A 24,647-nucleotide genomic window follows, 5' to 3' on the forward strand; every position below is an offset into this window, starting at 1 on the left:
CTGATGATATAGATAGATAGATAGATAGATAGATAGATAGATAGATAGATAGATAGATAGATAGATAGATAGATTGCAAGAAATTCAGCAGAAACAATGACCACAAATACAAAATGGAAAGAGAGACTATGATTGGATGAAAAATTCAACGTGAAGGAATTAAGGTTCCTCTCCCTCTGGGAGTGCAAAATGCTTGAGAACTGTTTCCAAAGCAAATTCGCACCTGTCTTGGCTAATAAGACTTTTGAATATTGATTTTGAAACTCATTATCACAAACAGCAAGAAGATGAAAAGAAACGAGTGCGCATACGAAACGAAGTTCCTGTTGCATCCTTTAGCAATGTTTGCCTACATTAAAGGTGTTTGCTCGCACTTTGCTGCTTATTTATTAATTACCTTTCTATTCAGGGAGTCGAGTTGCAGATAAGTCACTTTCCAAGGAAGTAGTAGATTTGAACCCGGATGGGCCCATTCATATGGTAACACCCTCACCAAGGCACCATTTATGCTCCTAGAGCAGCATTCCCAGCCTTTCTGATTTGGCAGCCTGGAGGAGGGGGCAGGGGAACTGGGCCATGTGAGTGATGGGCCAACATACACATGTGCGCATGCCACTCAACTTGTGGGAGGGGCGGGCCGATGCACACACACATGTACGCACATCTTGACTTGTGCAAATCTGGTTGTAAGTTGGTTGTGGCCTGGTAGTAGGCCAGGGCCTGGGACTTAGGGACTCCTGCCCTTAGACAGTTTACTAATGCAATATTCATTACCTGAAAACCAGGCATGAATGGAATGGAATGGAATGGAATGGAATGGAATGGAATGGAATGGAATAGAATAGAATAGAATAGAATAGAATAGAATAGAATAGAATAGAATAGAATAGAATAGAATAGAATAATGGAGTGGAGTGGAGTGGAATGGAATGGAATAATGGAGTGGAGTGGAGTAGAATGGAATAGAATAGAATAGAGCAAAACAAGAAGAAGAATAAAACAGAACAGAACAGAACATTTTTTATTAGTCAAGTGTGATTGGATACACAAAGAATTTGTCTCGGTGCATAAGAGTTCATGGAGTGGAGTGGAGTGGAGTGGTATGGAATGGAATGGAATAACCGAGTTGGAAGGGACACTGAAGGTCTTCTAGTCCAACCCCCTGATAAGTCAGGAAAGCCTACACCACTTCAGACAAATGGCTATCCAGCATCTTCTCAAAAGCTTTCACTGTTGGAGCATTCACAACTTCTGGAGGCAATTTCTGTTCCACTGATTAATTGTTCTAACTGTCAGGAAATTTCTCCTCAGTTCTAAGTTGCTTCTCTCCTTGATTAGTTTCCACCCATTCCTTCTTGTCCTGCCTTTGGGTGCTTTGGAGAATAATTTGACTCCTTCTTCTTTGTGGCAACCCCTGAGATAGCGGAACACTGCTATCATGTCTCCCCTGGTCCTTATTTTCATTAAACTAGACATCCCCAGTTCCTGCAACCCTTCTTCATATGTTTTAGCCTCCAGTCCCCTAATCATCTTTGCTCTTCTCTGCATTCGCTCTACAGTCTCCACATCTTTTCTACATCATGGTAATCAAAACTGTAGTATTCCAAGTGTGGCCTTGCCAAAGCCTTATAAAGTGCTATTGTGAGAGCATCCTGAACTCCCTCTCAGATATCCGAAAGATGCTTTTTTTCAAGAGGCAACTGGACATTCTGGTTTTTCTTTGAAGGCATTTCACTTCTCATCCAAGAAGCTTCTTCAACTTCTCCGTTCTAACAAAGGAGAGAGAGAGAGAGAGAGAGAGAGAGAGAGAGAGAGAGAGAGAGAGAGAGAGAGAGAGAGAGAGAGAGAGAGAGAGAGAGAGAGAGAATGAATAGCTCTTTTTTTTTCTTTTAATGGCCCTGTAATTCTACTGGGGTGGAGTCAGGGTGACTGAATGGAGCTGAGCATCTGCCGGCTGACTGCCCTTCCTGATGCCTACACAGGGCTCACAGCAGACGTTTTCCTTTGTGCCAGAGAGAAAGAGAGAAATATCTGCGGCTACTTAGGATCAAACTCACAACCTCCTGATTGTGAGGCTAGAGAGCCACCTCTAGGCCAACATGCTGCTCAGAGAGATTAGCCCTTGATATTAATATTAAGAGATCCATAGTCGACCGTTTATTCCAATCGCACGCAAGAGGCTTTGGGAGGCGCCAGAGATGAGTAATTGAGTTATCTCCCATTTGGATAATGACCTAAAACCTAAGAACTAAATGGTCTCTTTGCTGTTTCTTTTCTATTCTCATGGAACCCCAAGAATACAATCTACTTCCCAATGCTCCCATTGTGACTTTTCTCTAGGTAACCAAAACTGTAAAGGTTTCTAACCGCGCTTCTTTATCTTAACAGTATAAACACCATAAGTGGCAGAAATGGCTTATGAAGTGTACAATAAACCCCTCGCAAAGCATTCGACTCCTAAAGCATTCGCTACTTCTAATCGGGCACATTAGTGAAATGGAATTCATTGTAAGGAAGCTAAATTTGGCTTTGAAGATTTGAGCTCTCCGTCCTTGGCAGGTAACATGCCTTTCTAGAAAAAGAAAAGGAACAACTCCGACAAATTTGAACTTCTCTCTTTTCCTTTCCTTTATTTTGAAACATTCAGTCTCGGCATCAGTTTGAGAAATGCAGGTGTTTCTGTGTGACTGCATTTCTTGTGCCTTTTCAATACCATTTTTCCTTAACAACTGTTTATCAATCTATATAAGTGTGTGTGTGTTTGTGTGTGTGTGTTCCAGCATAACTCTGGAACGCCTCAACCGAACTTGGTACACAGATGACTTACTCTCTGGAAACAAATACTGTGGGGGTAAGACACCCCTAACACCCCTCGGAGTGTGTGTTCTGTTAAGATACAGCTTGTTGTGCCTTAAAATGGCTTCTACTGTACAGTGCAGTGGGCTTGCCATGGTAACAGCTTCACAGTCCTTTACAAGGGGGAAAATCTAACATTAGAAATTACGTTTGGTCCAGACATTTCCTTCCTATAAATAAATACATGGACAATGCTGGGTTATCAGATAATTTAGCATAATTAAAAGCAAATGTTATGTTATTTTGCTTAAGCTCCATTTGCTCAGATCTTTTCCATGTATAATATACATATTTTTGTATACAGGTAATGCTTAACTTACCACTGTTTGTTTGAAGCTAGAACGGCGCCGGGGGGAAAAGTAGCTTATGACTGTTTTTCCACACTTACAACCATAGTAATATCCTCACGGTCATGTGATCAAAATTTAGACGCTTGGCAACTGGCACAGATTTACGACGGTCGCAGCGTCCCGGGGTCACGTGATCCCCTTTTGCGACCTTCTTGAAAGCAAAGTCAGTGGGGAAGCCAGATTCACTTAACAACCGTGTGACTAACTTAACGTCGATAGTGGTTCATTTAGCAACTGGCAAGAAAGGTCATAAAATGGGATAAAACTCAACAGCTACCTTACATTTTGTCTGAAATTTGTTACAAACCTTACACTTTGTTTGAATTCTGCAGGACAATTTTCTAATATATATCTACAGTATATCTAGTCTCCTCTAGGACTGACCGGTTGGATGGCCTTGCAGTCCAAGGGACTCGCAGGAGTCTTCTCCAGCACCAGAGTTCAAAGGCCTCCATTCTTTGGTGCTCAGCCTTCCTTATGGTCCAACTTTCACAGCCATCCATTGCAACTGGAAATGTGTACCTAATGATGGGCAATTTAATGAATGAAAAGGATTCAGATAATGCAATCCTGTTGTAATTCAACATTTTCCATGAAGTTCTCGACTTATAACAGTTCATTTAGTGACTGTTCGAAGTTACAACAGCACTGAAAAAAGTGCCTGATGACCTTTTTGCACACTTATGATTGTTGCACCATCCCCATGGTCACGTTATCAAAATTCAGATATTTGGCAACTGACTCACAGTTATAATGTTTGCAGCGTCCAATATATCTTCTCAGTTGTTCCGCTATCCTCAACCACCCAAGTCATTGCAGTCTTTCCTAACTTTAGAAGTACAGATTCCATCACGCTCCATTCTTTCTTCTTTCTTCTTTCTTCTTTCTTCTTTCTTCTTTCTTCTTTCTTCTTTCTTCTTTCTTCTTTCTTCTTTCTTCTTTCTTCTTTCTTCTTTCTTCTTTCTTCTTTCTTTCTTTCATATACTTGAGATAAATAAGTGTATGAAAGAAAGAAAGAAGAAAGAAGAAAGAAGAAAGAAGAAAGAAGAAAGAATTTATCCATCAATCTCTATCTACAGTATTTTATCTATCTATATCTATCTATATCTATCTCTAGCTAGCTACATCTCTCTCTCTCTCTCTGTCTCCCTATATCTATCTATCTATCTATCTATCTATCTATCTATCTATCTATCTATCTATCTATCTATCTATCTATCTATCTATCTCTATCTACAGTTTTTCATTTATCTCTATCTCTAGCTAGCTACATATCTCTCCTCTCTCTCTCTCTCTCTCTCTCCACCTAACTACCTCCCTACCTACCTACCTACCTACCTACCTACCTACCTACCTACCTAACTAATCTCTATCTCTATCTGTCTGTCTGTCTGTCTACCCACCCTATCTATCTATCTATCTATCTATCTATCTATCTATCTATCTATCTATCTATCTATCTATCTATCATCTATCATCTATCTATCATCTATCTATCTATCATCTTACATCTGTCTGTCTGTCTGTCTGTCTGTCTGTCTATCTATCTATCTATCTATCTATCATCTATCATCTATCATCTATCATGTTACATCTATCTGTCTGTCTGTCTGTCTGTCTGTCTGTCTGTCTGTCTGTCTGTCTGTCTGTCTGTCTATCTATCTATCTATCTATCTATCTATCTATCTATCTATCTATCTATCTATCTATATATATATATATATATATATATATATATATATATTCTTACATCTGCCTGCCTGCCTGCCTGCCTGCCTGCCTGCCTGCCTGCCTGCCTGCCTGCCTGCTTACCTACCTACCTACCTACCTACCTACCTACCTACCTACCTACCTACCTACCTACCTACCTACCTACCTATCTATCTATCTATCTATCTATCTATCTATCTATCTATCTATCTCTATCTACAGTTTTTTCATTTATCTCTATCTCTAGCTAGCTACATATCTCTCATCTCTCTCTCTCTCTCTCTCCCTCTACCTACCTACCTACCTACCTAACTAACTAACTAACTAACTAACTAACTAACTAACTAATCTCTATCTCTGTCTGTCTGTCTGTCTACCCACCCTATCTATCTATCTATCTATCTATCTATCTATCTATCATCTACCTATCATCTATCTATCTATCTATCTGTCTGTCTGTCTGTCTGTCTGTCTGTCTGTCTGTCTGTCTGTCTGTCTGTCTGTCTATCATCTTACATCTGTCTGTCTGTCTGTGTCTGTCTGTCTATCTATCTAATCTATTTATCTATCTATCATCTATCTATCTATCTATCTATCTATCTATCTATCTATCTATCTATCTATCTATCATCTTACATCTGTCTGTCTGTCTGTCTGTCTGTCTGTCTGTCTGTCTGTCTATCTATCTATCTATCTATCTATCTATCTATCTATCTATCATCTATCTATCTATCTACCTACCTACCTACCTACCTACCTACCTACCTACCTACCTACCTACCTACCTACCTATCATGGCTATGATCATGATTTATCACATATCTTTTATATACACTGAGAGCTTATGCACTGAAGACAAATTCAGTGTGGGTCCAATCCCATTTGGCCAATAAAGTATTCTATGAAAGGGTCTGCGCAGGTATATAACTCTAGGCATGTGTGCGGGTGTGACTGCTCACACACAAACAAATACACTCGCAATTGCTGGCACTGTGGGGACCTCTGCTCTTTCCTCTCTTTGGGTAATCAGCCCCTGAAAGAAAATGAATTGTTCTTTTCAGCCACAACCAATGGCAAGGAAGAAAGCAGTTTGCTGACTGATGGGAGGTACGTTGCCAGATCAGGAAATCTGCATTTGTTCAGCAGAAATAGGTGGGGGGAAACTCTCTGTGTTTATGCATGAGAAGGAATGTGCATGTGGATGTTAAATAGGATAGAATGAGCTGGAAGGGACCTGGGGGGTCTTCTAGTCCATCCCCCTGCTCAAGCAGGAGAACCTACACCAGTGATGGCTAATGTTTATTTCCTTGTGTGCTGAAATCGCACTTATGCATGCGATAGCGCATGTATGCATGCCCATACCAGGGGTGGGTTTCTCACCCCGTTCCAACCGGTTCGGTTGGAACGGGGCCGGCGGCGTCCTCGTGCACGCGTGCAGTGCACGCATGCGTACTAGCGTCTGTGCGATGTTCCAGCTGCTCCTGGAGGATCGTGCAGGCGCTGTATGCGTCCTGCGCATGTGTGGAAGCGCAGAACTTGTCAAAACCGGGTAAGAAATGTGGGCGGGCGGATGGACCCTTCGGCGTTCCCGGAAGTTACTTACTTCCTGGTTCGCCGACCAACTGGTTCGCGGGGACCGCTGCGAACTGCCTGAAACCCACCCCTGGCCCATACCCATAATGCAATGTGCCCCGCCCCCCTGGTTATGCACGCACAACACCCCCCACACTCCTCCAACCCCACGCATGTGTGCAACTCCCTGTGCCCTGTTTTGGGCTTAGCAGGCCTCCCTGAAACCTCCTGGGACAAAAAAAAAGAGGCAACAGGGGAGGGGACCGAATCCCTGCTGCACCCCATTTTGGGCCTAGCAGGCTTCCCTGAAGCCTCCTGAAACCAAAAATGGGGAACAGGAGAGGATGCCCGGCAGTGACCTGAAAATTAGTTGGCCGACGAGAGGCATGCATGCATGTGCATTGGAATTGAGCTGGACGATGCCTCGCATGTCCACAAAGAGGTCTCCACGTGCCACCTGTGGCACATGTGCCAAAGGTTTCCCATCACCAGGGGTGGGTTCCTGCCAGTTCTAACCTCTTCTATAGAAGTGGTTCCACAAATCTACAGTGCCGTTTAGAACCAGTTCCAGCTCTCTCCCCCCGCCCGTCTGCACATCATCAAGGTGAAGAGCGAGAGGAAGAATTCTGGGAGTCGAAGTCCACAAGTCTTAAAGCTTTCAAGATTGAACACCCCTGGGGTTTTTCTTTCTAAAGGGTTAGGGGTGCCAGGGTCTTGTAACTTGACAGCTTTAAGACTTGCACACTTCAATGCCAGAGTTCCTGAGCCAACATGACTGGAGGAGGAATTCTGGGAGTTGAAGTCCACAAGTCTTAAAGCTTTCAAGATTGAACACCCCTGGGGTTTTTCTTTCTAAAGGGTTAGGGGTGCCAGGGTCTTGTAACTTGACAGCTTTAAGACTTGCACACTTCAATGCCAGAGTTCCTGAGCCAACATGACTGGAGGAGGAATTCTGGGAGTTGAAGTCCACAAGTCTTAAAGCTGTCAAGTTTGAACACCCCTGGGTTTTTTTTCTAAAGGGTTAGGGGCACAAGGGTCTTGTAACTTGACAGCTTTAAGACTTGCGTGCTTCAAATGCCAGAGTTTCTCAGCCAACATTTTGGTTGCTAAGCAAGAGCGTTGTTAAGTGAGTTTCACCACATTGTACAAGTTGCCCACTCCCACCCGTTCACATGCCCAGCAAGCCACTTCCACTCAGTCACATGCCCAGCAAGCCACTCCCACCCGGTCACATGCCCAGCAAGCCACTCCCACTAAGCAGGCCACACCTACAGAAGAGGTTCTAAAATTGTTTGTAACCCACCACTGGCCATCATGGACGTATACCATTTCAGACCAGTCACTGTCATCGGGTTCTGTTTGAACCAAATAGTCAGTCAATCAGAATAGAGACAGAAGGAACCTTGGAGGTCTTCTAGTCCACATATCTACATTTCTTTTTATTTCTAAGGAGAACGGCAGTTTGCAGAGGGAAGGGAGAGCCAATTACTTAAAGGAATCGAGAGCTTAAATGGCTGTATCTCAATGATATCAATGATATCAGCTTGCCATTGTTATTGTGTGGTTTTTTTGTTTCGTTTTTTACAAAAAAAATAAACCTTTGACTATTTCAATAAGGTCACTCTTCAACATTTGAGAGCGAGAAAGAATAAAAGTCGGGGAAGTAAAATGAATGTGGCAGACAATGCACTACAAGAAGTACAATGCAATACGACACAATACGATGAATTAAAAAAAAAAACATGATTATATGTATTTCAAGCTCCCTCCAGATTTAAATCATTCAACAGTTTCCGCCTTGAAGAGAAGCATTTACATATTGGAATTGTTGAGGCTAATGCAACGAAATTCAATTTTAAGCCTCTCCAAGACAACACATATGCAAATCAGACGCTTTAACCGCACATGTTTATTCAAAGGTATTGTGTTAAGTAGATTTTGTTCGGATAGAGAAATAAAATGTTTCATTGTCCTATAACCGTGATGGCAAACCCATGGCACGCATGAGACGGGAGACACATGCGCATGCGCCAGGGGTGCACACCAGGGGTAGGGTGCTGCCGGCGTTACTGCCGGCTCACTTCGCGTGCACGCATGCCATGCGTTGCTTGCATATGCGCAGTTGCCTGTAAATTGTTCTGCGCATGCGCAGAACATTATAAAATGATTAAAATAGATGCCAGCAATGGCATGGATGACCATGGAAATGGACGATAGTGGAAATTATGACCAGGTATGGATGGCAGGCTGGCCATGCCCCCAAACCGAGGGGGGGCAGCCTGCCATCCATACCTGGTTGTAATTTCCACTATCAGTTCGCCTGAACCGGTAAGAACCAGTAGCAATCCACCACCAGTGCACATGCATGCGAGGGGCATGTGGTGTGGGGCAGGACCCTACAGCCCATTTTTGCTCCCAGGGCACTGCAGAGAGGCCTACTAGGCCCAAATGGTGAATGGGGGGTGGGCGTGGCCCTCCATGGCCTCTTTTTGCTCCTAGGAGGCTGCAGGGAGGCCTATAGGCCGAAAATGGGGCATGGGGGTGCCACAGGTGCATGCGTGGGGGAATGGGGGAGTGTGGGGGTATCATGTGCACATTTGCAGGGGGAGGGGGAGTGCTATGTGTGCATGCGCAGGGAGTGTGGCACGCGGGGTGGGGTGGGTCACATGCGCATTGCATTATGGGTGCAGGCTAGTGATGGGTTCCGGATCCTGTTCCAACCGATAAGGTTGGAATGGGCCTGGTGTCATCCACATGGACGCGCACAGTGCGTGCATGTGTCTTACCGCTTCCGCAAGCCTCCGCAAGCCTCTGTGATGCTCCAGCTGTGTCATGCAGGTGCTGTACGTGCCATGCACGGAAGCACCAAAGACTTAAAAGACCGGTAAGAAGCTCGGGCAGGCCGGTGGGCCCTTCTGAGCACTGTACCAGAATGGTATCTGATGCACCGGGCAGGCTCTGGTACAACCATACCGGGGCGTACCGCCTTCAACTCACCACTGATGCAGGCACACGTGCTTTCGACACACAATGACAAAAAGGTTAGCCATCACTGTCCCATAATATTCATTTGCTCGTCTCCACAGACGAGTTAAGATTGTACTCCTTTACTCCTTTAATTGACCTGTGGTCTGTCCAATTGCTTTGGTTAACTTGAAGTGCAGCCAAATGAAAGTCCTTGTAAAAATCAGGTTACTAAAAATACAATAAAATTAAGCCGAGGTTCTTGGAAATAGCTTCTTCAGGTCCATGTTGGTCTATTACGTTGACATGGTAACCTTAGCAAAGGTCGATTTTCATACATCCATTTTGGACAACAAATACTTCTCTCAAATAATGTTTTCCCCCGATGTTTTCATTTCCTTCGTTGCTAGGGGTACATCACAAGGGAAAAACACTTATGATGCTAATCTGAATGTGTTAGGTCGCTAGTGCCGTTTTGCACTCCGCGATCAATTTTATCCTGCTAAGAAAAAGCAGGAAAATAGCAATAGCAGTTAGACTTATATACCGCTTCATAGAGCTGTCAGCCCTCTCTAAGCGGTTTACAGAGTCAGCATATCGCCCCCAACAACAATCCGGGTCCTCATTTCACCCACCTCGGAAGGATGGAAGGCTGAGTCAACCCTGAGCCGGTGAGATTTGAACAGCCGAACTGCAGTCAGCTGAAGTAGCCTGCAGTGCTGCATTTAACCACTGTGGCACCTTGGCTCTATTAAAAGGAAACGGAAGACAAAGAAGTGATAAAGGGGGAAGGTATCAACTTGTCGGCCCAAAAGATTTAGTGAATTGAAGCATCTGGTAGTGTCTACATTGCTAAATGTCCCACAAGTTGAGGCATGCTGGGAAAAATTGCCAAATAGAAGTTCAGTCAGTAAAATATTTTTTGGGAAAAATACAGAACGGCATAGCATTGAAAGTATGTTAAAATTACCAAAGAATGCAGTGGCTTTTTTTAAAAAAAGGATAGTATTATCTTCTCTCTCCCCCCCCTCTCTCTCTCCCTCTCCCTCTCCCTCTCCCTCCCTCCCTCCCTATGTTCATTCTATCCATCTATTATTATAATGGTAACAGTGATTATATCAGCCAAAGTGGACCAGGTTGAGACCACATTAACCTTTGATGAAAGGTTGAAAAGGCCCCTGCATTTACAAACCTAATTCTTATAATAGGGCTAAGCCAGGGGTTGGCAACTTGCGGCTCTGGAGCCGCATGTGGCTCTTTCATCCTTCTGCTGCGGCTCCCTGTCACCGGTCAGCTCCACAATTGATAGGGCTTTCAGTTAGGACAGGTAGAGGAAAAAGGACGCCATGCTAGGAGGAGACTCTATGGTGGGGGAAACGGACTTCTGGTCAGCTCCAGAATTGAATGGGGGGCTTCCAGTTAGGACCTTGGTGGGTCTTTGAGTGTTGCTGGGCTAAGCAATCTCTTTTGCATCAAAGCCACTTTCTTGGAAGTGGTCCAACCATGGTGATTAAGGCTTACAGAACCTTTGTGCGATACCGGTTAATTGTATCTCTTTCAGAAAAAATATTTTATTGTGTCTGTTTTCTTGTGTTACCTTTTCCCATTTCAGCCCATTACACCTGTCGTTTGCAATTTATCACAGTGCCTTTATGATTTCTGAATAAACTCCAATAATGATTATTTCTTAATTTTGTCCATGTTTCCATTCAAATTGATTACTGCTGCCTAAGTGTCAATTCCCCTTAAGTAATAATTATTTGATTGGCAAATAGCAATGTTTAGATGATAATGAGTTAATTGAAAGAACTGATTTCTATTATTATTATGTGGTTAATCTTTGGTGAGATTCACAGCCTTTGGGGCTGGTTGGTAGCTCAACAGCTCGAGTCCTAACCAAGGACCTAGGAACTGTTAAGGTAACGTTGGAGGATATAAGCTGTTCCAAGTAGCGTGGTTTTTTTAGAATCAGAATGTTCAAGTCTGATAAATTTAAAATTTCCAAATAGCGAGGTAGCCCTTTGGGTATTGCTCCAAGGGCTCCAATTACAATCGGGACAACACACAATTTCTTTTTCCACAGTCGCTCAACTTCAATTTGCACGTCCCGGTACTTTGTGATTTTTTCTTGCTGTTTATCTTCAATTCACGCATCTCCAGGTATTGCAATGTCGATGAACCATATTTTTCTTTTCTTTTCAACTATTGTTATGTCAGGTGTGTTGTAGGCCAAGTGCCTGTCAGTTTGGATTCTGAGTCCAGACCACAGGCCACAACAACCACAATGTAGAACATGCCTAACAAAGGCACGGTGATCCTAGTCCTTATTGAGAAATGGGAGATCTCTCAAAAGGTAGCCCACTTTACAGATGACAGAAAAATGTTCTACCAAAATGAGCTGACCATAGAACAGGGTTTCTCAACGTCAGCACATTTAACGTGGATGGACTTCAACATTTTATTCCATTTATTTAGTCTGCCAAACGTGTACACAATAACAGGTGTAAGTATAAACATGGACATGAACAGAGGAAATAAATATAGATAAATGGGAACAGTAGGACAGGGATGGTAGGCATGCTGGTGTGCTTATGCATGCCCTTTTAGGAATGGGGTGAGGTCCACGCTAGACAGTTTGAGGTTGAAGCTGTTGAGGATGCAACAATGGAGAGCATTCCAGGCGTTGACCACTCCGTTGCTGAAGTCGGATTTGATGCAAATTAAGTTTGGAACAGTTTACCTTGAGTTTGTATCTATTGTCTGCCTGAGTATTATTGAGGTTGAAGCTGAAGACGTTGTTGACAGGTAGGACGTTGTAGGAGACAATTTTGTGCACTGTGGTTAGGTCAGACCTTAGTCGGCGGAGTTCCAGGTTGTCCAAGCCCAGAATTTCAAGTCTGGTGGCATAAGGGATTCTATTGTGAGCAGAGGAGTGGAGGACTCTTCTCGTGAAATACCTCTGGACTCCTTCAATTGTATTAATGTCCGATATACTGTGTGGATTCCAGGCAGACGAGCTGTATTCGAGAATTGGTCTGGCAAAGGTTTTGTAAGCCCTAGTTTGCAATACAATGTTACCAGAGAAGAAGCTTCACAAAATTAGGTTGACAATTCTTAATGCCTCTTTGGCAATACTGTTACGGCTGTGAGGCTTAAATCGTTCATCCATCACCCCACAGGAGAATTCTGAGAATTGAATTCCATCCGCCTTACACTTGCTGGGGTTGAGAAAGATTTGCGCCGGAATGCTATCTTTGGCCCAGAAAATGGATTTGGCATTTTTTTTTAAAGATGGAGTGCAAAGAAAGGTTATCTTTCAGCCAACAGCTGTCATTCTTGGCTTTAGAGTCAGTTTTGAGAAAATTAACCCCGTGGAAGCAAAGGTGAAAAACTTTGTTTGCTATCTCCAGGGAAAAGAGAAGGGGAAAAAAAAACCTTTTAGGAAATTAAATTTCAGGGCAAATGCTAACAAAGCAGGGTTATCTGGGAGACAATATTATCTCTTGTGAATTTAATAAAGGAGCACCCAAGAATATGAGAGAAGCAGATACAAGATAGCAGAATCCTTTACTTTTCAATAATTCTTACTGAGATTTGGAGGATTATGACTTCCTTTTGTTTTGCACTACAGAGGGCTGTTCCTTGATACCGCCAAAATGAAATAAATTGCTTCCCATCTAACTGGCTGCCTGGACTGGGTCGACTTCTACGTGTTTATTAAAGCTGTGAGTTAAATGTGATTGTAGAGGCTGTAAAATTAAATCCGAAGGCCAAGATATTACAAATGGGACCAAAATGGAGATGATAGAGGGAGTCAAAGTGAAGCCATTGGGGTGGGGAAAAGGTTTAAATTTCTTCACTCTGGATGTAACACTGGGTTCTATCCTATCTCAAGACTCAAAATAGACCCCCAACATCAAAAACGTCATCAGAAAAGCACAACAAAAAAATGTTCTTTCTGTGAACTCAGGAAGCTCAAACTGCCCAAGGAGCCGTTGATTCAATTCTACAGAGGAATTATTGAGACTGTCATCTTCACCTCCATAACTGTCTGGTTTGGCTCTGCAACCCAACAAGAGAGACACAGACTTCAACAGATAATTAGATCTGCAGAAAAAACCATGGCTGCCAACCTGCCTTCCGTTGAGGACCTCTACACTGCAGGAGTCAAAAAGAGGGCCATGAAAATATCTACAGACCCCTCACATCCTGGACATCAATTGTTTCAACTTCTACCCTCAAAATGACCCTATAGGGCACTGCACACCAGAACAACTAGACGCAAGGACAGTATTTCCCCAAGTGCCATCACCCTGCTTAACAATTAATCCCCACAACACTGTCAAATTATCTACTAAGACTGTATTACTACTATTCTTCTCATCCTTCCTAGTATCTATCTCTTTCCACTTATGACTATAACCATGTTGCTTGTATCTTCAAAATTTATATTCTTTGATTTGTTTCCTAGTACAATTTGATTGCTTATTAGTAACCTATGACTATCACTGTGTTGTATCTTATGATTCTTGATGATAGTAGTCAATTTTATTTTTCTTTATGTAAACTGAGAGCATCTGCACCAAAGACAAATTCCTTGTGTATCCAATCACACTTGGCCGATAAAGAATTCTATTCTATTCTATTCTATTCTATTCTTTCCATATTCTATTCTATTCTATTCTATTCTATTCTTTCCATATTCTATTCTATTCTTTCCATATTCTATTCTTTCCATATTCTATTCTATTCTATTCTATTCTATTCTTTCCATATTCTATTCTATTCTTTCCATATTCTATTCTATTCTTTCCATATTCTATTCTATTCTTTCCATATTCTATTCTATTCTTTCCATATTCTATTCTATTCTTTCCATATTCTATTCTATTCTTTCCATATTCTATTCTATTCTAACACTGGAAGTTTTCCTCGAGTCAAACTCAGCTTGTGGTAATTACTTGCACAAAATTACACAAAAGTCTTGGCAACCCATATACAGGTAGTCCTCGACTCACAACCATTTGTTTAAATGGGTGTTTGACGTTACAATGGTGTTGAAAAAAAAGTGACTTATGCCTGTTTTTCACACTTACGTCCATTGCAGCCTCCCCATGGATGGCGTGATCAAAATTTGTATTTGCATTTATTAGTTTGTACAAACATGTACAAGATGGCAGGTATCAATATAAACATGGGTATAAACGAAATAAATGAATACAAATAAATGGGGACGGTAGGAGAGGGATGGTAGGCACACTGGTGCACTTATGCACGCCCCCTTTACGGACCTCTTAGGAATGGGGTGAGGTCCACAGTGGACAGTTTGAAGTTGAAGCCATGGGAGTTTGAGGATGTAACAACGGAGTCAGGTAGAGCATTCCAGGCATTGACCACTCTGTTGCTGAAAAGTCGTATTTACTGCAATCGAGTTTGAAGCAGTTGACCTTGAGTTTGTATCTATTGTTTGCTCGTATATTATTGAGGTTGAAGCTGAAGAAGTCATTGACAGGTAAGATGTTGAATTTCGTGAGTTCAAGCCTTGTTTCATAGAGATAGCTTTCTGGGCTCCCAGCCAAGGGGTTGTTTATCTCCCTCCTTAGTTGTGGCAGACAGCCAAGTCTGTGTACGTATATATTGTAGAGGCTTGGGACAGAACACCAGCCCTCAAGGCTGTGGCACTGGCATGCCGCTGGGCCTCCTGCTTCATTGTGGCCACGAGCAAGCAGAAGAAATGAACCTCCCATACGTGTGTGTGGGGATAAGGCACGACCTCTGAGGAAGAACCTGTGAATCTTCAACGGAAATTTTGGTTGGTGTGCCATCTTTTCAATTTCTATTAAATGCAGCTCTGCTCATGATTTGGTTCTCCCTCTGACAGGTTAAACAGAAATGTGGCATTGAATGGAGCTTGGTTCCTGCTGCTGAATAGAATAGACTAGAATAGAATAGAATAGAATAACAGAGTTGGAAGGGACCTTAGAGGTCTTCTAGTCCAGCTCCCTGCCTAGGCAGGAAACCCTACACCACTTCAGACAAATGTCTGTCCAACATCTTCTTAAAAACTTCCATTGTTGGAGCATTCACAGCTTCTGGAGGCAAGTTGTTCCACTGATTAATTGTTCTAACTTTCAGGAAATTTCTCCCCAGTTCTAAGTTGCTTCTCTCCTTGATGAGTTTCCACCCATTGCTTCTTGTCCTGCATTCAGGTACTTTGGGGAATAGCTTGACTCCCACTTCTTTGTGGCAGCCTCTGAGATATTGGAAGACTGCTATCATGTCTCCCCTAGTCCTTCTTTTCATTAAACTAGACCTGCCCAATTCCTGCAACCGTTCTTGATATGTTTTAGCCTCCAGTTCCCTAATCATCTTTGTTGCTCTTCTCAGTGACTTCAATAGTATTCTTTGCAACAGCATTACCTTTTCTTCTTTTGGATAGCTCTCCAATCCAGCCTCCAGATCTGGAATGTGTTGATGTTTTTTATATATTAAACTACTAACCAAGTCCGATCATGTTTAACTTCTGAGAGTAAACAAGATTCGAGCTTGCTTCCAGATGCTGCCACCTTGAAGAAGCAGCATTTAAATCAAGGAGCAATATTTCTCAGGTATATATTTGTAGGTTGCCATGTATAAGTGTGATATGTGTAAAGTTAGATATAATAACCATTTTAGTGTCTGTCTGTTTGACTCTCTCTCTCTCTCTCTCTCTCTCTCTCTCTCTCTCTCTCTCTCTCTCTCTCTCTCTCTGTGTGTGTGTGTGTGTGTGTGTTTATTGTTGATTATTTTTCTGTAAAGGTCAAGTTATTTACAGGTAACCTCCAGCGCTTTCAATTCCATTACAAAATTTTAAAAGAAGTTATCACTTAATAGATGTAATCAGGGCTGACAAGAGATCACCCCGATCTATTTTATAGGTGAACTTCATATTCTGGAAATAATCTTATTAACCTGATGTCAATCCAATGGCTTCTGACTCATTCCTGGCTTAAGAAGATGAAAAATAACTTTCTGTCATTAATGTCAGATATATCAAAACAGTTCATATAGCTCCTTCTTTCCTCCCCATCCTCTTTTCTCCTTCCTTCCTTCCTTTTCTTTCATTTTTTCCTTCATCCCCTTTCCCTCCCTCCCTTCTCTTTTGTCTTCTTTCTTTCTTCCTTTTCTTTCATGTATTCTTTCCTTCCTTCTGTCCTCCCTCCCTTCCTTCTCTTTTTGTCTTCTTCCTTCCCTTCCTTTCCTTCTTTCCTCCTTCTCTTCCTCTCTCCCACCCTGACCCTTCCTTCCTTCCTTCCTTCCTTCCTATTAATTCCCAGGAAGAAAGGGAAAGAAGGACAATAAAAACAATTTTATTTTGTTTATTTACAGCAAAGAAAAGATCTTTAAGAAAAGATTTTTAAGACAAATCTTAAATGAGTAAGTGAACTTTTACCAAAAACAAAACTTAACTGATTAAATGAGCAATTGTTAGATGAAAAGTTGACAAAGAATGTATTTTAAAATATGGTTAAGTATAATCACAAGACTTAATTAGAAGTCCAAGGGAAGTATATTATCTGTCTACATCCCATGATTTCAGCACACATCTGAAAGCTGTGATCACAGATCCCGATCACCAAATAGAAGAGTTTCTTCCTATTCAGCAATGTTTTGAAAACAAATGAACTTTAAAAAAAACATGCAAATCTTTTGCATGGTATTGCTCTCAAACTACTTATTGTAGGTGGAACTGTACTGAAGATTTTAGAATAGAATAACAGAGTTGGAAGGGACTTAGAGGTCTTCTAGTCCAACCCCCTGCCTAGGCAGGAAACCCTATATCATTTCAGACAAATGGTTATCCAACATCTTCTTAAAGACTTCCAGTGTTGGGGCATTCACAACTTCTGGAGGCAACTTCTGTTCCACTGATTAATTGTTCTAACTGTCAGGAAATTCCTCCTCAGTTCAAAGTTGCTTCTCTCCTTGATTAGTTTCCACCCATTGCTTCTTGTTCCAACCCTCAGGTGCCTTGGAGAATAGTTTGACTCCCTCTTCTAGTCCAACCTCATGCCCAAGCAGGAAACTCTATACCATTTCAGACAAATGGTTGTCCGGTCCCTTCTTTAAAACTTTTTAGAATAGAATAGAATAGAATAACAGAGTTGGAAGGGACCTTGGAGGTCTTCTAGTCCAACCCCGTACTTAGGCAGGAAACCCTACACCACTTCAGACAATCATTATCCAACATCTTCTTAAAAAAACTCCAATGTTGGAGCATTCACAAGTTCTGGAGGCAAGCGGTTCCACTGATTAATTTTTCCCACTGTCAGGAAATTTCTCCTTAGTTCTAGGTTGCTTCTCTCCTTGATTAGTTTCCACCCATTGCTTCTTCTAACCCTCAGGTGCTTTGGAGAATAGCTTGACTCCCTCTACTTTAGGACAACCCCTGAGATATTGGAAGACTGCTATCATGTCTCCCCTGGTCCTTCTTTTCATTAAACTAGACTTACCCAGTTCCTGCAACCGTTCTTCATATGTTTCAGCCTCCAGTTCCCCAATCCTCTTTGTTGCTCTTCTCTGCACTCTTTCCAGAGTCTCCACATCTTTTCTACATCATGGCGACCAAACTGGATGTCTCCTTATCAAGGCATTAAAAGTGGTATTAACTTCCAGTGTTGGAGCACTCACAACTTCTGGAGGAAAGCTGTTCCACTGGTTAATTGTTAATTTCACTGTCAGGAAATTTCTCCTTCATTCTAGGTTGCTTCTGTCATCGATTAGTTTCCACCCATTGCTTCTTCTTCTGCCCTCAGGTGCTTTGCAGAATAGTTTGACTCCCTCTTCTTTGTGGCAGCCCCTGAGATATCCCTTGAAGAGCATCCGAAGACTTCAGCTAGTCCAGAATGCGGCCGCGCGAGTGATCGTGGGCGCACCACGGTTCGCCCACATAACACCGATCCTCCGTGAGCTGCACTGGCTACCTGTTGGTCTCCGGGTGCACTTCAAGGTCCTACTCACCACCTATAAAGCGCTCCATGGTAGTGGATCTGGCTATTTGAGAGACCGCCTTCTGCCAATTACCTCCCTGCGTCCCATCAGATCGCATAGAGTTGGCCTCCCTCCGTATTCCATCCGCCAGTCAGTGCCGACTGGCGACTACTCGGAGGAGAGCCTTCTCTGTTGCGGCTCCGACACTATGGAACAATCTCCCCGTGGAGATTCGTACCCTCACCACCGTCCAGGCCTTCCGCACAGCCCTCAAGAACTGGCTAACCCGTCAGGCCTGGGGATAATCTTATTTCGCCCCTCCCGAATGCTGAGTGAATGCTGAGTTTTATTGTCTAATTTACTTTGTGCACATTTCTTTTTTCGTATTGTCCTACACTCCCCTTCCTTTTTTGATTGTAAGCCGCCCTGAGTCCCCTCAGGGAAAAGGGCGGCCTATAAATAAATAAATCCAAATCCAAATATTGGAAGACTGCTATCATGTCTCCCCTAGTCCTTCTTTCATTAAACTAGACATACCCAGTTCCTACAACCGTTCTTCGTATGTTTTATCCTCCAGTCCCCTAATCCTCTTTGTTGCTCTTCTCTGCACTCTCTCTAGAGCATCCACATCTGTTTTACATCGTGGTTGCCAAAATATAAAAAGATGTTGAGAGTTTTTGAAGTAGAATAAAATTGTTTTTAAAGCAGAATATTTTGAAGCAGAATATTTTTAAAGCCGAATTTTAAAAAAATAGAAAGATTGATCCTAGTGAATTAAAAACTGCCTGTAAGAAACCAATTATCTGTTGTTGGTTTGGGACCCCCCCCCAAAAAAGTAAGGAAATATGAACGTTTCCTTCATTTAATTTGCGAATTGAAACAAATGTATGGAAAGCTGGAACAACTTTAATGATGAGTTTTATCCCATTCACTTATGTAATGTCTTTCATATGGATCATTGCCAAATTAAGGTTGCAGGATGTGCAACATATTGCACATTCAATGTATGTGGTGATGCGGTGGCTCAGTGGCTAAGATGCTGAGCTAGTCAATCAGAAAGGTCGGCAATTTGGCGGTTCAAATCCCTGGCGCTGCATAACAGAGTGAGCTCCTGTTGCTTGTCCCAGCTTCTGTCAAACTAGCAGTTCAAAAGCACATAAAAATGCAAGTAGAAAAAATAGGCACCACCTTTGGTGGGAATTAACAGTGTTCCATGCGCCCCTGGCGCTTAGTCATGCTGGGCATGGGACCACATATATGCTAGTTGTTCCAGACTCTAGGGGGCATTGCTCATCTCTGTTTCAAAGCTGAAGAGCCAGCGCTGTCCAAAGACATCTTCATGGTCATGTGGCCGGCATGACTCAACGCTGAAGGCGCACAGAACGCTGTTACCTTCCCACCAAAGGTGGTCCCTATTTTTCTACTTGCATTTTTACATGCTTTCGAACTGCTAGGTTGGCAGAAGCTGGGACAAGTAATGGGAGCTCACTCCGTTACACAGCGCTAGGGATTCGAACCGCCGAATTGCTGACCTTTCTGATCGACAAGCTCATCATCTTAGCCACTGAGCCACCGTGTCCCTCTACAATGTAACTACAATACATTTAACTACAATACATGCTCAAAATAAAATTAGAATATGTAATTTTAACAGAGAAAAAAAATTACTGGATAAATTCAGGCTGAGAAGTATTTTTTTTCCATTTGCATAAAATACCTTTGACTGCGAGAGTTCATAACTAATGCATCGACGCATTCTCTTCCAAATCGGAGTATATTTCCAGATGAAAACTAAGTTATAATTTGAGGAAAGAACTGCAGATCAAATGACCTCATAGAAAAGTGAAGTGCAGAAACTCACCTATCAATAAGAGTTCATTTAGAATAACAATTTGGTTGTTTAAAACGATTCCTAAATGAGCCACGAGAATCTTATCATCTAAACATGGTTATCAATGAAGAGAGATGAAAGACTAGGCCAATCCAATGTGGAAGAAAACCTGTCATGCAGATTGATTTATCATATAAATAATAGTTATATAAGAACATGATGAGCGGTTTCCCTGAGTGTAGAAAACATTATTTCAGTTTAAATAACAAGGGGGGTGATAGCAATAAGTGCAACGCAGCACAAACGGATGCAGTGGTATTGAAGCTCCTGCACATCACAGATGGTATTCAGCTGGTTTGGCCCGGTTAGGGCAAACCGGTAGAGGAAATGTTGAGTAGTTCGGAGAACCAGCAAATACCAAGTCCATCATGTGGTCTAATCTTCTGCCATGCTGGCAGTTCCACCCATCCAGTTCCAGTCAGGTGCAGAGGTGCATAGACAAAGGATATCTATCTATCTATCTATCTATCCATCCATCCATCCATCCATCCATCCATCCATCCATCCATCCATCCATCCATCCATCCATCCATCCATCTATCTATCTATCTATCTATCTATCGTCTATCTAATCTATGGACTATCTCCCCGTGAGATTCGGAGGGGGGAGAGATGAGGGGAGGGGAGAGAGAGGGGTGGGAGTGCAGAGGGAGGGAGGGGGAGGGAGGGAGCGGGAGAGGGGAGGGAGGGGAGGGGGAGAGAGGGAGGGAGGGGAGGAGGGAGGGAGAGGAGGGAGAGAGGTAGGAAGAGAGAGGGGGAGAAGAGGGAGAGAGAGATGGATTGGGAGAGGGAGAGGGAGGGAGGTAGGGAGGAAGGAGAGAGAGGGGGAGAAGAGGGAGAGAGAGAGGGAGTTGGGAGAGGGATAGGGGAAGAGGGAGGGGGAAGGGAGAAGGGGGCGAGAGGGAGAGGGGGAGAGCGAGAGGATGGAGGGGAGTGTAGTGGAGAGAGAGGGAGGGGGGGGGAGGAATGGAGAGGGGGAGAGAGGGAGGGAGAGGAGAGAGGAGAGGTGAGGGTAGGGAGGTGGGAGGGGAGAAAAGAGGGAGAGGGGGAGAGAGGGTGGGAGAGAGAGAGAGAAGGAAAGAAAGAGGGGATAAAAGAAAGGAAAGAAAAAAACTGATAAACAGCTGCATTCATCAAAGATTAATGACCACAGCATTTTGGCTTCTATAGTAGCTTAGTAGCTGAAAGCCTTTTTATCTTAATGAAAAATGGCCTTTTCTTAACATATTGGTTCCCAGCCTTTTCTTTCTTTTTTTTTATACTAAAACTTGTTATTTTCTTTATGCACAATTAGAGCCTAGACAAATATATATAAATGGACACCAATTTCATTGTATTTAAGTACAATGAACAATAAAGATTATACGTCTACTTATACCAGATATTTATTTCCTGATCTCTTCCTAAAATAAATCATTTCTGCGTGCTGTACAGTACTTTATGGTATAATAATCAGAGGAGTCCTAGAATTTAATTTGAATGCTAATTAGATTTATCGCAATGCTCCTTGCTAAAGAAAATTTGTCCAGTGTTATGTTGATGTGTTATTATTTTTTGTCCTCACTGTGCCAGAATGAAATTCTGAACTGAACAAAAGAGATGTCAAAAGAAACAAACCTCCGAGAAGAAACAAAATCGTTTTAAAAAGCTTGTTGAAATACATTTCTTGCCCATCAAAACTAGTTCTGACTTATAACCACCAGAGGTCGTATTCAGCCGGTTCGGACTGGTTTGAGCAAACCGGTAGTGGCAATCTGTGGGTGGGCAGATTGCCATCCTATTTAGACACATTTTCAAAGCCGTGTGCATGCACGCAAGCCGCATGAGCAAGCAAAGCGATTGCACGGAAGGCCGTGCGCAGCCGCGGAAGGCGCACACACTCACAAAGCGAGAGCTTGTTGCGTGCGGCGAACAGGTGGTAGACTTCTGTGAAACTCCACCTCTGATATTCAGCCTATAATTCTACACTTTTAACCTTGTTTTTCCTACTTATCTGATAATAAAGGCATAAATACCCCTCACTCTCAACTCCAGGTGTTCAACTGCGCCAGAAAACCATGCGCTTGGTGGTTCTGCTTCAACATTCAACCAATCAGCCTCCATGTTTCCAGTGTCTTCCTCCCAGATTGAAACTAAAACCAGATGGATATTTCTCCTAACACTATTTTAAGGATCCCCCCCCTCCCCAATTTCCTAGTGTAATCTCAATTTTTCCCAAGATAGTCAAATTTGAAAGAAATTATTAATAATTAAAACATAAAGTAGTGTCCCTTAGGATATAATTCAATAAGATAGTGCCTATTCCTGGAAGGTCCTGCCCTTAGTACAGGGGTTAGCACCTTAAATACTCAGAGCCACAAAGGTCCTAACCGAAGCCCTCTGTTCAATTCTAGAGCCGACCGGAAGTCCGGTTCCTCCAACCATAGAGTCTCTTCCTAGCATGGCAATCCTTTTTCTTCTACCTATCCTAACCGAAAGCTCTATCAATTGTGGAGCTGACCAGAAGACTAGCCCCTTGCCATTGAGTCTCCTCCTGGCAATGCTGTGCTTTCCCCCGCCCTCCACACCGGAAGCTCCTTTCAAAATTGTGGGGTCAACCAGCAAAAGGGAGCCACAGCAGAGAGACGAAAGAGCCACATGCAGCTCCAGAGCCACAGGTTTCTGAGCCCTGCCTTAGTATTTGAAATTTCCCACGAGACTGCTAAAATCATCTGATAGGACTTATTTTTCCCCTGCTTCTGCCAACACCTAGTTGTGGCGAACTGACCCTTTTGAATAAAGCAGAGGGAAGACTGGAGCACGAGAATTAACCTCCCACCATCTCTTGATCATAAAGTTGGCTTCCATCCTGTGTTATTTTTAGACCGTGCGATGAGAATCATTCATGCCAGCAGGTAAGGGCAAAAATTTCAGCTGGTGTCAAACTGACAAGGATGCCAGAAGATTTAAAAGTGAAATTAGGCTCTCCAAAGATAGCCCCGAAATCATAAACAGCTTGATGGATATTTCCGACAGGTAGACATAATTTCCCAAATAGAGAGATGATTTTGTTCAACTCTCTGCAAATGTGTTTTCCCCACTTGAAACACATTCAGACAGCAATACCAACTTCTTGGGTATTTGCATTTGATTGGAATGAACAAAACTCAGTTCTAACTGTGCATCTTTCCTAAAAAGTACAACAGATTCATTCATCTCTCTCTCTCTCTCTCATCTCTCTCCTCTCTCTCGTCTCCTCTCTCTCTCTCCTCTTCCTCTCTCTCTCTCTCTCTCTCTCTTCTCTCTCACCGGGTAATTGCATCTTGGAGAATCTCCATCTCTGCACACCAGGCTACCCTTGAATAATCTTGGGAGCAGATAAAATTGAAGCCCATAAGACTGGATCTCTTTCTTCCTGTTGTGGTTATTTTTTAATTTTTGCTGGGTGTTTGGGTTACGGGAGAGCGTGAGATGATACTCTACGCTGCAGAAAAGGAAAACTCAACTCGTGGGGTTTTTATTTCACTTGTCCTTTCATCAGCCAGGTCTGCTTTCACGCTTCACAGGACAGGGAAGATCCTGATGCGTCTGAACCACAGACAGATTAGTTGCCGGTTTTCAAGGGAGCAGGATCATTTGCCGAAACCTTGTCAGCTCAGTTGCTTTGGGCTAAATGGAGCCGTTGTATTGTACTGATAGTGAAAGGAGGAGGGAGGAGGAGGAGGAAATGGAAGAGAAGGAGGGGGAGGGAGAGGGGGGAGGAGGAGAAGAAGAAGGAGGGGAGGGAGAGGAGTGAGAAGAAGAAGAAGAAGAAGAGGAGGAGGAGGAGGAAATGAAAGGGAGAAGGAGGGAGCCAGGAGGATGATTGTGTTTTTTTTCTTTGTGAAAGCACCTGGTATGCCCAAATTTGGGAGGGAGCTGATAGGAGGAGGAGCTTGTGGCTTAGAGGTGAATATACCTGCCTAATATGTAAAAACTGCCCAAGTTCGAATCCCAGCAGGGTATGGCTAGCTGATGAGAGCTAAATACATTGAAATAGATCTATACTAGTCTCCCTTCATTTATTTATCAGCAAAAATGCAACACAAAATGGTTTCTTTGCTTGAAAGGCGAAAGGGAAGCAGTATGCTCCCTCCCATATTTGGGCATACCAGGTGCTTTGACAAAAGGAAAAAACTCTGTGTGTGTGTGTGTGTGTGTGTGTGTGTGTGTGTGTGTGTGTAATATTTGAATACAGGGTATGTCATTTACACAAAGACCAGAATAATATAATAATAAATCTTGGTAAATATTAACACAAGAAACTCATAACAGTACTATAATATGACACTTGTATTAAATATAATTGTAATAGC

The sequence above is a fragment of the Thamnophis elegans genome, chromosome 9, assembly GCF_009769535.1.
Source record: "Thamnophis elegans isolate rThaEle1 chromosome 9, rThaEle1.pri, whole genome shotgun sequence".
Classification (NCBI taxonomy): Eukaryota; Metazoa; Chordata; class Lepidosauria; order Squamata; family Colubridae; genus Thamnophis; species Thamnophis elegans.